Below are 17,647 nucleotides of genomic sequence, written 5' to 3' on the forward strand. Positions count from 1 at the left end.
AGGGCTTTTTTTAATTATTATTTTCTTCCCTTTTCGAGTACTTAACTTTTTCCTTTTCAGAAAGGAACTTCGTGCAGCCCAGGGAGCACTTTTTTTACCGTGTACAGAAGAAACAAGTCAAATTTAAAATTAACCTCCAGTCGTGCTGGGAATAGATCAGACCAAATGTTGGGGGAATTCCTTTATTTCCCACTTCTGATATTTCTGTCCAATTCCGCTGCTTAACCATCACCCGTTGTACTGCCAATGAAGGGAATGGTCCCTTTCGGTGACAAGCCCTGATGAAATGATTTTCTTTAGAAAGAAAAAGAGAAAGATGGACTAAGGAACTTGGGGCAACAAAGCTTTACAAGGAGAGAAGAAAGACTTGGGTAAAATACGACACATTTATCTATCAATTGCTAGACAAGACAAAGAAGGCTTAACAACAGTTTGAAAAGAGTGGCCTGTGAATGGTTACTATTCAATTTGTATTTTATTCCCCGCTGGTCATGGAATTGAGATCAGAAGAAAAAGTGAAAACACATGGCTGAGGTCAGTAGGATCAGAGAACCACCACATACAGCAAAGGGAAGGAAAAGCAAAGGGAACTTGTGTGAAGAAATGGATTATATAAACAGAGCTTACCATCGCCTGCACCCCATTATCCTATAATTTACACTGCATGGGAGCATAGAAATATATTAAACTAGTGATACGTTTCACCGTTGCTTTATGCCAATCAATTCCATTATATACTTTCGGACATGTTTAGAATTCTTGGACTAATGTGTTTATTTTAAATATCACAGGGAAATTATGACATCACCGGCAAATAATGCTGGGGAAGGTTGCCTTCCTTTTGAAGTACGCTGCAGTGAAACATGATTTTAATTACATAATCACTTTGAAACCGTAATTATATAATAAACGAGGGGGATTAAGCGGGAAGTGTATAGTACATTAAAAATTGCTTAGGTCCTGGAAAAACAAACCGAACACACAGTGAGAAACGTTCGGTCACGAAGATCGCTTGATAAGTTCGGGCTACAGCGTTTTTTCGAGTTTTGCCCGAGGCGACAAAAAGATGTCCCCTCCGACAGCCGCCGACGCTTGCTTCCCGTTTCTCCCCGGAGAACGCAAACCCAGCCCGGTGTCGCCGCCGCCGCCTTCGCCCGGCGGGACCGCGGCCCATCCGCGGAGCCTGGGCCGGCCGCCGCCGGGGAGGGGCCCCGCCCGCCCGATACTCCGCGGCCCCGGAGAGCCGGGCGGGGACAAACCTGTCTCGTAACACAGGGATCAGCTGACCCCCTCCGCCCGCCCGGCTCCGCACCCGCGGGCCGGGAGCGCCCCGGGAGCGGGGACTCAGCTCGGCAGCGCCCACCGCCCAGCACCCATTGCCCAGCGCCCATCACCCACCGCCCACAGCCCATCGCCCATCGCCCATCACCCATCGCCCATTGCCCATCGCCCATCGCCCACCGCCCACAGCCCAGCACCCAGCGCCCACCGCCCACAGCCCATCGCCCATCGTCCATCGCCCATCACCCATTGCCCACCGCCCACAGCCCAGCGCCCATCGCCCATCGCTCAGTGCCCATTGCTCGGCGTCCATCGCCCACCGCCCACCACCCATCGCCCACCACCCATCGCCCATCACCAATCGCCCATCGCCCATCACCCATCGCCCATTGCCCAGCGCCCATTGCCCAGCGCCCATTGCCCAGCGCTCACTGCCCATCACCCGTCACCCAGCGCCCAGCGCCCATCGCCCATTGCCCACCGCCCACCGCCCACTGCCCATCACCCAGGGCCCAGTGACCAGTGCCCATGGCCCATCGCCCATCGCCCATTGCCCACCTCCCACTGCCCACCGCCCAGTGCCCAGCGCCCAGCGCCCAGCACCCAGCGCCCAGGGCCCAGCACCCAGCACCTGGGCAGCGAGCCCGCTCCGCTGTCCTCCGGAGGCAGGAGGAGAGGAGGTCTCGTTTCACTTTTTAGGTAGCTTTTTTGTGTGTGTGTTTGCTTGTTTGGGTTGTTTGTTTAGTTTTTATTTCTTGTTTTCGTATGGTTGTCATGTTTCTTTTGGTTGTATTTTTTTGGTTGGGTTTTTTTGTTTGTTTGTTTGTTTGTCTTTTAGGGGCTAGACCGGAGCGCGGCAAGGTCCCAGGGACCCTCCCCGTCCCCGTGTGCTCTCCCCGGGGCTGCCGCCGCCGTTGCAGTCTGTCAGGCACGGGAGTCAGATCTGCCGGCCGCTTTCTGCGCCCTCCCCCTGCTTCCCCCTCCCCTTTGCCCCGTCCCGCTCAGAGCGAGCCAGGCACCGGGAGCACAGGAAGCCTCAAGGCAAGGGAGGGAGGGACCTCGCCCTCGCAGTAAGTGCCCACACACTGCCCAGAGGGCAAAGCCCTGGGGGCAGTGGTTGGATCCCCGCACCAGAATGAAATTCAGACCCAGCTAACCCAGTGCAAGAGTCTCTGCTCACAGTGTTGGGGGTGACACTTCCACCCTGAATTCCAGTGGTTTGTTGCAAGTCAGCTTGGCTCTCAGGGCACATCAGACTCAGCCCTTGCCACGCAGTCAGTGAACTGCTCTCAACATTTATCTGATGGGTTGCTCGCATCAGGGACATATCTTTGGGTCTGGACTGTGTATTTCCTACCCATCAGGACACCTTACTGTTTGGAAGGTGATGCAGCTTTGTTCTGGACTGGAGAGCTGTACCCGGAGATCTTCTTCATATAGATGTGCTTCCAGTAAATCCACTGCTCAGAAAGACCTCTGCAAGCACAGGGAGGTCTTGTGAAGAGCTGGCACATGGGGAGGCATGCACAGGTAATCTGCTTGGTGCAGCTTCACCTGGTCCCTGCCTGCAGGGAACAAAGCAGACTGGCACCTAGGGACCAGGCAGCGCCATGCTTTATCCAGAGTCTCATGGCCCTTCACACCCAGCCCATCTAGCGTGCTTTTCTTTGGTCCCTGAAGTCAAGGGTCACTGTTTCTGGGAGCTGCAATTCCAACACGCACCCACGTGGCTGGCCTGGAAACCACAAAGGCAGGAGGCTGCTTGATGATGGCACAGAAAGCCAAACCAAGTATGGGACCCTCATCAGGTGGCTCTGGACCTGGGCAGACCAGCTGGCTCCCCACAGTTCCCTACAGACTAGCCCAAAACATATGGATTCCTCTGGAATACAGCTTACATTCACATGCAGATGCTAATCACATACTCAAGAGGCTGTCCTAAAGAGAGTAATTTCCCCAGATGCTAGCTGTGTGGTCATGAATTCTCAGGAATATAATTTTTTCATATGAAAACATTTATTTTTCCTCCAGATGTCATGGTAATTAAGGCAGAAGAATGCACTCTGTTAAATGTGCAAGAAAGATCATGGTGCCTCACAAGTCTACAGGAGTCCCTGGAGGATCAAGTACCAGATGGCACAGATGAGTCTCTGACAGGGGCACGGGGGCGTATAAAACAGGCCTCAGCAAAAGTCTTTCAAGAAGCTATCACAAGAGGGAAGCTGGTCACAAAGAATGGGAGAGAATATGGCAGGGGAAGATTTCTGGTGCAGTGGAGAGGCCCCAGAATTGTCCAGTCAGTGTTCTACACTAGCCAAAGGGTAAACACATCATGGGGTTGTTTTAGTCAGAAATTAATCTGTTTTGTTCTCATCACAGTGTAGTGTCTGTTGTGGTTTTGCCAGAAGTCCTGGTCTCCTAATTACATGGGGGAAAACAAAAGAAGAACAGAGAAATGAAAAAAATATCTGCCAGAAAAGAACTAGTCTAAAGAGGCAGGCAGTGACACCTGTAAACAACAGGCAGCAAGAAGGGAGAAATAGGAAGCTGTTCTAGGCTAAAGGGCAACAAAGCAATGAGTGCCTGAAGCACCCAGAAGTCTGTTTTCTGCTGTGCAGATGTGGAGCTTTTTAATTCAGAAGTCCTCGGACCCATAAGTGTAAATGAGTTGAAAAAGAAAGAAGTAAATTTGTGCCTGGTTCATGACAGGATAGCCCATGGATTTGTCTCTGCAGTAACTTTCTGAAGTGCAGCTTAGTAGAGGCTAGGAGGTTGCAGTACGACTCTCAGCTTCCCTGGCTCTCATGTTTTTAAACTCCCATTCCGGCACATTTTATTCTCTTGATTTGGAACATCCCAGTACCACTGATAATAGAAGAATTCATACTTCAACAGTTTCTTTAATCCAAGTACTTCACAGGCCTGTGCTGACATGGTTAAGTTTGCAAAACAGCCTTGGACAGATGCAGCAGTTTGTTTACTTCATATTTAGTAGAAACTGTGTGTACACTTGGACCAACAGATGGAAAGGCATAACAAAATTATTTAAATAGTTTCCCCAGTGGAAGTTCTTCCCTGAATAGAGTGTGTTGCAAAAATTTCACTGACAGTTTGAAAAGCATAGGAAACTAAGATGAGAACTACACTGGAAAAATCTAAGGGTATAATATAATTAAGTACAACTTACCGGACTGGATAGTCTTGGTTTGACTGAGCATAGGTTTATATCAGACTAATTTAAATGTAACAGAAATTGTTTGTTTTGCAGTGAAAGTAGCTACTTTGAGATGATATATCCTTCCATCACTTTTTCATTTGACTCAAGGAAAAAAAACCCCACTGTTGTTTCAGTTGTTTCATCCAGCAAAAATGTGATAGAAACGTCTGGTGTATCTGCCTTCTCTAAAGGCTCTGCTTACCTGCTCAGCCCAGTCTTTGGTGTCTGGACCGCAAGTCAGACAGAGCCTGTGCCTGTCCTAGTTTCAGCCAGGATGAACTTCATTTTCTTTTTAGTAGCTGGTATAGCGCTGGATTTGAATTTACTACGAGAATAATTTCAGCAGCTCAGTGATGTTTTTGTTGTTTTTGTTGAGTAGTATTTGCCCTAAGGACTTTTCCGTTTCTGTGCTCTGCAGGTGAAGAGATGCACAAGAACCTGGGAAGGAGCATGACCAGGACAGGTGACCCCAACTGGAGAGAAGCATATTCCATACCACAGAACAATGTGCAGTACACAAACTGCGTCTAGTTCCCAGGAAAAGGGGCCAATCTCTGCTCAGGAACAGGCTGGATATCTATGAGTGGGTGGTGAGCAGTTGTATCACTTGCTCATCACTTGCTTATATTGAGTTCCCTTTCTCCCTCTCCTTTTCATTACTATTACTACTACTACTACTACTACACTACTACTACTACACTACTACTACTACTACTACTACTACTACTACTGCTACTAGTAGTTTGTAATTATTTTATAGTTACATTTTTGTTTCAATTATAATATAGTTCTCATCTTAACCTATGAGGTTGTCATGGTTTAACTGCAGCTGAAAAGTCAGCACCACACAGCCGTTTGCTCAACCCCCTTCTCTCCCCCCTGCACCTGTGGAATGGGAGGACAATCCAAGTAAAACTTGTAGGTTAACGCAAGAATGGTTCGATAATTGCAGATAAAGTAACATACAAAAATAATGGTAAATTATAATAATAATGATAATAAAAAGGAAAAACAAGTGGTGCACAATACAATTCACCACCTGATGATTTGTGCCAGACTCCCCTTGTCCCAGACTAGCCCCTCTTCTGAGTCACTCCCTCCAGTTTATATACTGGGCATGACCTTCTGTCATGCGGAGTACCCCTTTGGGCAGTTTGGGTTACCTGTCCCAGTTATGCTCCCTCCTAGTTCGTTTTTTTTATCTCCTCACTGGCAGAGCATAAGTCAAGGTGAAAAGGTGGAAAAAAAGTCCTTGACTTAGGATAAGCACAACTTAGCAACCCATCAGAACATCAGTGTGTTATCAACACCATTCTCATTTGGAATCCAAAACACAGCACTGTCACAGCTACTGAGAAGAAATAAACTCTACCCTGGCTGAAACCAGGACAGAGATTTACCTCTTATTCAGATTCTCCTCCCCCACCAGGGAGGGAGAAATGAGTGATCAGTTGTATGGTATTTAGCTGTCAGGTGGGATTAATCCAGGAGAGTGCCCAAAGCTCTTTTTCTGACACGTATGATAAATATGTCCAGGTTTGAGAGAAGGCATATCTCCAGCATGATGGTGATGCATCCCTTCCTTGCTTTCACAATACATGGGCAGTGGAAGGAAGGCTCAGAATGGCATGGCCCAGAACACCCATGATCATCCTCTGGGAACCAAGAGGGGGGTTCCAGTCACTGTTGGTGCAAGGATGTTTTTCACACAAACCTTGGCAGACTCACAGAGAAGAGGACCTGGGCAGAAATTTCAGATGTCCTTTCTTGGGAAACCAAAATGTTGCACAACGCCCTTTTTGCAGTTCATGGAGGATCTGAGCACATTTATGGACTCTGAAACCTACTGGCAGACTGCATAGTCATGGAGATGAAGGAGGACAGATAGAAGTTTCAGCAGTGATAGTGAAGCACTGTCATATTACTGTTTTACTCATGTGCCATATTACTCATTTTCTCAAGTCTATCTATGAGAGATTGCAAGATGCTAATCTTGAAGAAAGAGCAGATCAAGTAAATAAGATGACTGTTCTTTCTACTGTTCATATTTGAGTTAACAATATCCTTGTCAAGGCTGTTGATTGATGTAATAGAATCAACCAGACAAGAAAAGTGGAAGGAAGAGAGATGGGAAACACTTTTCCCTTCTCAAAAGACAGCATGTTTAAAAACATCTTGATAAGATATCCACAGATATCCATTAATTATGAGTATGAAGAGCTGCTTGCCAGGCTTTACAAAGCCTGTAAATGTCTGTGAATAAAATCTATCAGAAGAGCATTTGTTTCTTTTTATTATTGGTCTTTCACCAGAGTTAAGTCTATCAATTCTCCAGGTTTTTGGCATAGAAGAAAGCAGGGAACTCCTGAGAGTGAGTGCTTGTTTAAGCAGAAATTATCCAGATGGAATGTGGGGCTGGGAATCAGTATTAGGCCCATGTAGATACTTGTGTTCTGACATCTTCTTTTAACCTAATAATATGTAGGAAATGGCTTGAGAAAAACTGAAAGAGCCATTTTTCTCTGTCATGAGGATATGCACATGAAGGATTTTCTGGAGTTTTTGCTTCATTTATGCCACTGGAAAGAGTGAGCATCCTTTGCAGATGAAACTTAGAAACTATTCATCTCTGTTTTGGGAGCAGGCAATTTTCTGCCTGTGATAAATACAAAGATGGGGAAAGTAAGCTGATTGTGTTTTGACTGAATTTATGCCTGCCTTAAAGTCCAGACACATACTTAGTTATTTCCTTGCCTTTAGATAAAATGAATAATGAAAGTGACCTTGAACATCTATAAAGAAATCTAATTTTATCTGAGCTAAAGATATTTAAGTAAGAGTCATTCCAGTACTCTTAAGATTGGAACAGGATGAAACTTTGCCCAAGCGTGGTAGAGGAAAACATTTTGTGAGGCCTAGGAGTCTTAAAGGAGAGAACTGTAAATTATATCCAAGCATCAGCTTTTTTCTTTCACACCATTTTTCTTTCACATGCATTTCAGTGGATCTAGAGCTCTGTATGGCTCAAAGCCTACATCTATGAAGTGTAGTCACTTCTAGCAACACTGAACAAATTCAAAACACCATGCATGCAGGGAAGTTTTAAATATATGGTGCTGGAAGTTTTGTGCACAGAGATCTTGGAGCTCCTGGCTGGAATATTCCTCTTGCTCTGGTCACCACAATATCCCAAGAAGGGCATGCACATAAGCAATTAAATAGCTATTATTACCTTCAACATACAGTTTTTGACCTTTTTGAGTCTGTGATGCCAAAAATAAACTTCCACTGGAGAGCTGTTGATTACTGAACCCCACGTGTAGTCTTGCAACTTGCACAGGTGCCTTTCTTAGTCAACTTATTAAAATAATACAGAAACCTGTAGGTCTGTGGACCACAAGCTGACCAAAAAAATTAATTCAAATATGTTTCCAAAACTCTAGATGAAAGCACAAAGTACACTTAAGTGGGCAATAGAGATCATGCTAAACTATCCCTTTTATATTTTTCTTTACAGGATAATTTAATTTTAGAAGAATAAAATTTGTGTTTAAGAGACAGCCTTCTGCCTTTGAAACCTTCTCAGAGAAAATGTCTGCCCTTATCATAATCTGAAGACAAGTTACTCCCCATTTCCCAGCTGAGTTTCCATCAGACTGTTCCTATATCTTCCTTCTGGCTGCTGTCTGGCCTGGCCTCTCAGCTGCATGCAGCCCACTGCCAATCTCATATTTTGTGCATTATTTAAATATAAATATCCCTGTAATCTGCTTTTATGTGACAAGACCAATGTTTTTATCAGACCAATGAAGACAGAAACCCTGAGTCTCCACAGTGTGTTAACTGCATTGCAATTTTCACTTCTCTGTCAGCCCCAAACCTGTTGACCTCGAACGAGCCTGCAGAGAACCCTTGAGCAGAGACATGCCAGCCACCCTGCTCACTTTGCCATGACATGCTCTGTTACTGCACACAGGAGGCATCCGTGTTCTCACAGCTCAGAAACTCCAGAAGCTTTTGAAGCTTCAGAGACCAGGTCTTTAAGTAGAATGTGGACCAACTGACCTGATCAGGCATAGTTCTGAAAGTATAATGAGAACCTTCTCAGGCTGCTGTCCTGGATCAGTACAGTCACTAGTTCTGCCTTGGATTTAGAAGACTCCCCTGGAAGGTCAGGCAAGGTTATGTTGAAGTATCACCTCCATGTCTCAGAGGGATACAATCCAACATGTTGCACTTGAATCAGCTCATGTTGTTGGTATCTTACAGATAAATACCACTTACTGCACCAATATCACACAGTGAGGCAAAATCATAATAGAGGACACACAGTGAAAACAAATGTATTTAAACATAACCACATGTTCTGTGATTCCACAGGACTAAATCTTCAAAGTAATAATATTATTTGTAAAACACCTCCCTTGGCAAATTTTCCTGGACCATGAAAATACTGCAATAAAAATGTCATTTGGAATGTTATGTAAAATCATTCAAGAGAAGAACAAATAAAAGAACCTGGGATGGAGAAAATAAGCTTGGATACCAGTGAAACGCACAGAATCAAGAGGGATCCACATAGGAAACATCTGTGAAGGGAAAAGGCGTGTGTCTGCCTGTAAGAGCAGTGGGGAAACAGAGGAGAAGCGGAGAAGTAGTGATGAGTGCTAGCAGTTTCCAACAGGAAGACAGGCTGTGAAATAATTTCTTACTGCCATAAAAGAGGGAGTCTGTAGCAAGAAATAAACAAAGGATCCAACAGTGACCAAGGCTGTCATGCTCAAGCTGATGCTCTGCCAGGTCTGTGCTTGAGTCTGCCTCTCCTCCTCCTTTGAGCTGCCCCTTGCCTGAGCAGCTGGAAGCACATTTTGCCAAGTTGGTCATGGCCACAGGTGACCCATGGAGAACTTGCTGGTGAGCTGCAGGACCTACTTGTTGAACAGTGCTGACTGTAGCTTTCCTTCTAGCTGCTGATCATATGGTAAAAGGCAGATGTGCTAAAAATACCCTGTTAATTGCTGTACTCACTGATAAGGCAAACAGCTAAATTTTTGTGGACAGCTTACAAGAACCTATGTACTGCAGGGATGCTCATTTAGGGCAACTGTCTATTGACACAGACTTTCAGTGCTGGACCCTTGCCTGGCACCAGACATGGATTCTGACAGGGACTCCGGGTTTCTCACATCCCAATTGCTTTCAAAAATAGGCATTCTCACCAAAACCAGTCAGAATTTCATGCAGGATACTGAAATTCATGCAAGTTCAGAGAAGGGACCTAGCTGGGAATGGGGAGCTGTAAGGTGGACAGGACTCCTTGCAGATCTGTCCCATTTGCCCCACACCTTCAGAAGATGATAGTGCATTGGCTGAGCAGCTTTCTTGTGACCTGACCTGGCTGCCATTTCTCTGACAAGCAGTAATTGTAAATTTTTTATATTTCCAAGGAAAGATTTTTCAGACACCTAGCAATGTGACATTTTAGTGGCATAGCAATGGTACTGATTCTGGAAAGAGAATTTTTCTGATCGGCCTACTCATCTTCCTGTTTCTGCCATGAGGAATGTAAAAGGACTTTACAATTCCTGTCCTATAAAATGATAAATCAGTTGTCATTGGTCCTAAGATAATGCATTTATCTTTTAAAATTTTGAAGGCTCTTAGTGTGGAGATAAGTGAAACAAAAAAACTTCTAGGTAGATATATATTGATTTTTGTGCCATACAGATACTGACATAGACAGTTACATGCTTACAGGTTTCTTAATCTTTCTTTTCATTCACTGCCACTTGGAAAACACCCACAACAACAACCACAGCAACGGGTCAGCTAAATTATATAGGCTAAGAATACCTAGATGTAAAAAATGGATGGTTTTATGACTAGGCTTCCTCAGTGTAAAGCAGCTGATTTTTAATCTGGAATTTGCTGCTGATTTAAAAGTACCAGGATCATTTACAAGCAGGTCATACATGTGGTAGGCTCACCTGTAGAGCAAGCTAAGTCATTCCATTCATGCAGAGGAAAGCAAGAAAGTAGTGTAAAATTTGCTTGTGATGAGTTGGGCAAATGAATAGATTAGAAAAGGAAGGAGAAGAACAGATGAGTTCTAAGCACTTGGAAAAAAAGCTCTTCTTGAAAATCAGTGATTATGTCAGGAGATCCCACACAGCAGAATGGCAGTGAAGGCCTTGGGAATTGTGCATATCTGCTTTTGGAATAGCACAGCCTGTACAGAAGGATGACAGGCCAATATTACATTTGCTGTGTTAGGTTTGTGATTAAGATCTATGCTTAGAGTTTGAAATGTCCAATCCCATTCATTTTTCAAACGGGAAGGAGCTAGATTAATTTCATAAAGAAAGGGAGTACATTTTTAATAAAACATAAAGACTGTGCCAAGCACTCAAAATCTAAAAAAGAAAGAAATTTGTAGAACTTATTTCATATGCACACACCCCACCTTATGTGCTGGCATTATGAGGTAGCCCAATTGCATGTTTACATGCTGTTTTTTCTTTACAGGAGTATTTTAATAGTCAAAGCATTTGATGTGATACTTGGGAAATAAAACAGGTTTGTTTACCAAAAAAATCAGCTGTCTGGAAGCCTTTTGTTTCACTTATTGAAGAAATTGCAAGGCATGCAAGGAATAAGATGAGTTATAAAGACTTGATATCAAGGTTAAGGTAGTTGAAATTCTTGTAGCACTACTATTCATCTCTGTTCCCCCAAAAATTCCTCTATTACCGTGAACAAGTTACTTAAATGAAGTGATATGAACTTGTGGTTTGTACAGCAGGCCAAAAGCAGAGGCCCAGCTCACTGTAATGAGAGCAGGATCCAGAACAAAGAATAGGACTGAAGGCAGCCTGCATGTCCAGAGAGGACCTCTCACACAGTCATCATTCTGGCTTCAGGCAGCTGGCTCTAGAGCTCCATTTGGGCCAGGGTCTGCTTCCTGTCAGCACAGCACAGCAGTCAGTGCATCCCAGCCAGGCAGGCTCTTGTTCCCACTGCAGTACGAGGTTCCCCTTCCTGGGCACACATGTGAATCTGGGTACCACCCCAAGGCACGGTAGGTCAGTCTGGCTCTGAAGTAACAGCAGCATTGCCTATACCAGGGAAAGAGAAACAAGAACTACATGTTAAGGAAAAAGTCCAGAGAAGCAGTGAAGTCAGAGCTAAGCAAACAAGCAATCATTTATAGGCCACAAAATCAGTGCTAAGCTGCCAAACCAAAGAGGCCCTTTAGAGCTGCCTAACAGAAAAACCAGCAAGCAAAATAGTGTATATTACTCCCACAAAATGCCATAAAGCTAGAAACAAGAAGTCAGAAAGTCCTCAGTGATTAAAAAGCCACAGAAACACCAAGAAAAAAAATAGCTGGAACACTTTTCAAACGTCCAAAAGTGAGAAAACATGTAATTAAACAGAGCCAGGCCTATGGCTATATGACAAGACAAATCCTAAGAAACCACTTCTTTTTTCCCTTTTGCCACATACTTAATTGTGGAATTGATTGATTCTAGGAAAAGGAATGCTATTTCACAGTTTTACTTATCATAGAATCATAGAATCACAGAATAAGCTGAGTTGGAAGAGATCCACAAAGTTCATCGTGTCCAACTCATGGCCCTGCACAGGCTGAGTGCCCCAAGAATCACCCCATGTGTCTGAGAGCCTGAGGGTGTTGTCTAAATGCTTCTTGAACTCTGTCAGGCTTGGCGCTGTGACCACTTCCCTGGGGAGCCTCTTGTAGTGCTCTATCACTTTCTGGTTGAAGAATTTTTTCCAACCTAAACCTGCCCTGACACAGCTTCATGCCGCCTCCTCAATTCCTGTCCCTGGTTATGAGTGTGAAGCTATTGGTAGCTGCCACTGCACCTGAAGTGCCATTCCTCTTCCCCTTTTGAGGATGTTGAAGGCCACTGCGGTGTGTCCCCTCAGGCTCCTCTCCTCCAGGCTGAACAGACCAAGTGTCCTCAGCAGCACCTTTTTGTTCCCCTCCAGGTCCATTGATGGCTTCCCCTTTGCCATCTTTGTGTTTCTCCTTTGGACACTCTCTAACAGCTCTCTAATGTCTCCCTTACACTGTGGCACCCAGAGCTGCCCCCAGCACTCGAGGTGAGGCTGCCCCAGTGCAGAGCACAGCAGGACAATGCCCTCCCTTGCCTGGCTGGCCATGCTGTCCCTGATGTCCCCAGGACACGGGTGGCCCTCCTGGCTGCCAGGGCACTGCTGACCATGTTCAACTTGCCATCAACCAGGACCCACTGGTCCCTTTCCACAGCATTTCTCTCCATCTTCACATTCTGCAGTCTCCCCCACAAGCTGCCCCACCCCAGGGGCAGGATCTGGCACCTGTCCTTGCTGTGTTTCATACTGTTGGTCACTGTCCACGCCTAGGTAGTCAAGGTGTCTGCAGATCCTCCCTCCCCATGAGGCAGTCAGCAACTCTTCTCAATTAAGTGTTGCCAGCCAACACAGTATTCTTTACAGTCCTTTATCCCTGTCATTAATGAAGATGTTGAAGAGCACAGGGTTGAGGATAGAGCCCTGAGGATCCCCACTAGTGGCAGCATATTCCATAAAGGACTTCTAGTGATGGGTTACACATACAAAGTAAATTTAAGTGTTCAACCTTTGTGTAGGACTTTGAAGTTTTTCTAGAGACTAGATACCCCTGACCTTTCGCAAATCCCAACTTTTCTTTTCCTTTATTTTCATTATAATGCTTGATTCAGTCACCCACACACCCTCTCTTTCATTTCTCAGCAATCCCACAGCACCAACCATAGCAGTAATAAGAGGAGTGACAATAAATAATAAATATTGTAGCAGATTTAATGGAGTATTTGATCATTTAAATATATTGTGTTAATTTTCACAATAAATGAAAAAACCTACTGTAAGTTTGTTGTGCCCTCAGGGCAATGGAGTGAGATGCACTGGCATCATGAAGGAGCAGAGTGGGCAAAGCACTACTGCACACAAGGACACCCTGAGCATCACTCACAAGTGGGGCACAAGGTCCAGTTGCCAGGTTCCATCTGACACATATCATGTTTGAATCATTGCAAGACATCAACGCCTTGCCCAGATCCTAAAATCACAGTGCCAGGATCAGATTGGCAGGGGAAATAAGCTGACATTAGCTGAGATCTGCAAAAATAAGAAGATTTTGTTGGTGTCAGGGAAGTAGTTCTTTAAGATTTTTTTAGTCCTATGTAGCCTAAAAATAAAAACAGTATTCACTCCACCCCTGAGATGTTGTCTGGAACACATAAACACTTTCTAAACATCTGTATTTTCAAATACAGTTAATTTTTTGTTTGCCTGTTCTTTAAGCCAGTGAAAAGAGAGTACAGAGAATGCCCTTTGTCTATCAAGTTTGTAAGAGTTAAACAGTGACAGAAGAAGGCACTGCAGATCCTTCACAGGGGTTTGTTATTGTAGAAAATTGCAGTCTAAATAAGAAAACTTTTATTTACCAGAGTTGAATCCACATGCAATCAGACAGGCATCTTTGCTGGAATAAACCATTGATTCTTATATGATTGGCTAGTAGATGCTTTGAAGATTTATTTTCCAATGAGATGACAGCCTGTTTGCCTGTTTGCTTACTAAAAACACTTCCTTACTAAAAACACCTGTGTGGATGATCACTTCTCTCTCCAGCAGGTGCCATCATTTATATCAAGGTGTTTGCTAAAGCTTATGTGTGCTCACTGCTGAAGGGCAGTTTCTGCAAACAGTAGTGTCATATTGTTTTTCAAAAATGCTCTTAACACCACTGCTGAGCAATGGCTGCTAGGACACTGATCCTTTCTTTACATTATGTACTTCAGTTAAATCAGAGAACCTGTGAAATTAAGAGTTATGCAAGATAGGTCACAGTACATGAGCTCATCTTCCACCACATTGAGGCAAAGAATTCGACTTTCTTACATCTTTCACTGCTCTAATGCATTAAAATAAATTGTATAAGGCTGAATTATTATTTTTCCCTTTGGTTTAGACTAGCATATCTCTTTCTTTTCAGATATTATGTCTGTTATACTATGGTCTTTGCTAGAGCAGTGAAACTGCTTCTGAAATCTTATATTATTATTATAGGACTGCCAAAAAACTGGGGTGACTGACAATACAAAGCTCAATGAAAAGCATGTTGTAAAACAATGATATTTTCATGTACCTAATAGAGAATGTTACATAATCTAAAGAAAGTAAACATTTTGACTGCTATTTAAGAACATATTAATAGTTGCCATATACACTACCATACCCTTGTTCCAGCTGCTGCACTTTAAAACTGTACTTTTTAATTATATTTTATTCATTATTTTAATTTTTCCAAAGTGCGACAGAGAGTGATTGTGTCAGTTAAGAAATGTAGGCCAGATTTCCCTAAATCTGAAATTTGCTTAACACTACCTTGTGAACCTTGAAGAGAATAATTAGGCCAAGACATTCACATCTCAAACATCAATGGCAAACGTTAGGCACAGAAAAGTAAGCTACATTTCTGTCTGTTTGCTAAAGAGAAGATTGCTTTTCCCATCCTGCCCATTCATTTGATATGGGGCTGAGTTTTGTTGCAAATCCCATTTCTTTAGCTATATAGATGTCTTGCCCCAAGGACAATAAGTTCTTTCAAGTCCATTATGTTTGCAAACCTCACCTTTTCATGTGTGGATGGAAGATTGCTGTATGTAGCATGAGATTTGGAAAGGCCAGTGTTGATTTATTGACTGCTTAATAGTTCCTCAGCAGCAGTTGTCAAACAACATGTTGGATAATTTTCCAAATCAGAGCTGCTTTCTGAAGAGCAATTCATTGGACTTTGAATGTGTAGGTCTAACACCAACACACTCAAAAAGATTCATCAGATGTAATAACTCTCAAATAATTTTTAAAAGATAGGCATTCTGACTTCATCGGAAAATATTGCAACCTACTGAAATTCATCGAAGCTAATATGAACTAGACATAGTCCTCATATATGCTCTGCTGGAGGTACATTCTTATTCTATGGGAGGCTGTGGCCTTGCAAGCCTTGAGCCATGACACTGACAGTAGGACATTGCTTTGCAGGCAGACATTTACCTTATTCATTATTGAGGGAGTATCCTGTTCTTTAGCACTGGATATCAGATTTTCAGGACTAGCCTGGTGGTGGAATGAGAAACACAACATATCTGTGACTGCCTTGTCCTCAGGCCATCAGGCATCCATCTAATTTTAGGGTGGGGCAAAGCAAATTTAAGAAGTCAGGCAACCTAGTTAAGCTAAATACAGTCCACATTGCTTATTGGAAATACTCTCTGTGCTCCAATTATCTTCAGACTTTTAAACAGATTCCCGAGTGCTTTAGGATTTGCTTCAGCATAAAACTCTGTAAATAATTAAATGTGTTGATTACAATTTTAAAAATTGGATTGTGCTGTAAGTACTTATTCTTCTGTGGTTTTACTGAGAAAGACATACTATTCTTAGGTAGAGCTGTGCAATCAACATGTGAAGAAATGTGTCACACATATAAGTGACATTTTACAGCTTTTCAACCACTAGCACTGGTTTGTTCATTCCTATGTTACAGATGGAACTTATATATCAAACCTAACTGCCAGTGTTCTGAGTAAAATATCTCACCAATCGCATGACTGTAAAAGAAATGGGGAACTACCAGATTTTTCAGTTTAAGATCTTACTTTTCTGGTTGCTATTTCAATGTACTCATCATTCCATGTGCTAATCAGGAAATATCTGAAGCAGTATCTGGGACAGCCTTTTTTCTTTCAAGGGGATGAGAATATCTTCTCCTAGCAAAGTGCATATCTTGTTAAGGAATCACAGAGGGGAGATCTGTGGGCATTTTTTGCCTTTATCCCTTTCAGCATGCCATAAAAGTTTTCAGGAAAACAGAAATGGGCAGAAAAGGAAGTTTTCTGGTTCTTGGATGTAAAGCAAGCTGTGAACAGAAAAGCAAATGGTGGAAATCACCACAGAGGTTGCAATTGCAAAGGACAAACTGTGCAGGTTTTAAGGACAAACTACAGTGTGCAAAGGCTCCACCAATATATCAGGACTTGCAAGGTCTCACAATGAAAACTGATAAACATATTTTTATCCAGTATATGTCTGCACATAAAATAATGTAAGATGTTTAAAACACTCCTGTCTGAAAACACTTTGATTTTAGCTGGGCTTGCTACTGGGAGATAGCAAAGGCTTATCATAAATTCACTATTTCCGAGTGGTCCAAATTTTGTGCATATGCTTTTGTGTTTGATATGATGACTACAATGAAGACAATGGTGTTTCTCAGCTGCTCCTCAGGTCAGCTGCAGGTTAATGCAGATGCAGGTTCGTTATGGACATGGAGCACATGCTGTCAGTCAGGTTAGCTTTCATGGTTATGTGATCTCACCTTCCTATCACTCAGCCTTGCTTTTCAGGATTTGTTTCTACCAAACCTAAGAAAAAAGTCTGATTTGGCCATGTATAAGTCATATATATCGTAACTTACACTGCCCTTTGATAAAGGGATTATGTGCCCAAAATCATGGAATGCCAGGTGGGGACGTCTAGGATTATCAAGTCTAATCTTTCTTGGCAAAAGCGCAGTCTCTACCACATGGCCCAGCACCCTGTCCAGCTTCTTCTTAGAAGTGCTATTCTATGCTGCAGAATCCACCACTTCCATGTGGAGTTCACGCTGGAGGCTGATTGTTCTTTTCGTGAAAATTTTTTCTCTTGCATCTAATCAGAGGCCCCCCAGGCATAATTTCTACCCAATAGCCCTTGTATTTTCCATGTGACTCTCTGTAAAAAAGGAGCTTTATCTTCTTTGTACCTAGACTTTGAATACTGGAACATGGTGATAAAGTCTCCCCAAAGTCTTCCTTGTCTCAAGGCTGAACAAAGCCAGTTCTCTCAGCCATTCCTCACATGTCAGGATTCCCAGGCCTTTGATCACCTTTGTGTTCTTCTCTGGACCCCCTGCAGCCTGTCCACATCTATTTTGTACAATGGGGAACAAAACTGAACACAAGATTCCAGGTGAGGCCAGAGAAGCCCTGAATAGAGCAGGATAATGGCTTGGTCATCTCTGCTGGTGACGCCCTTGATGTCACCCGGTCTCCT

This window comes from Melozone crissalis, unplaced genomic scaffold, assembly GCF_028551555.1.
Source record: "Melozone crissalis strain CALT ecotype California unplaced genomic scaffold, PUWL_Pcris_2 ptg000005l_1, whole genome shotgun sequence".
Taxonomy (NCBI): domain Eukaryota; kingdom Metazoa; phylum Chordata; class Aves; order Passeriformes; family Passerellidae; genus Melozone; species Melozone crissalis.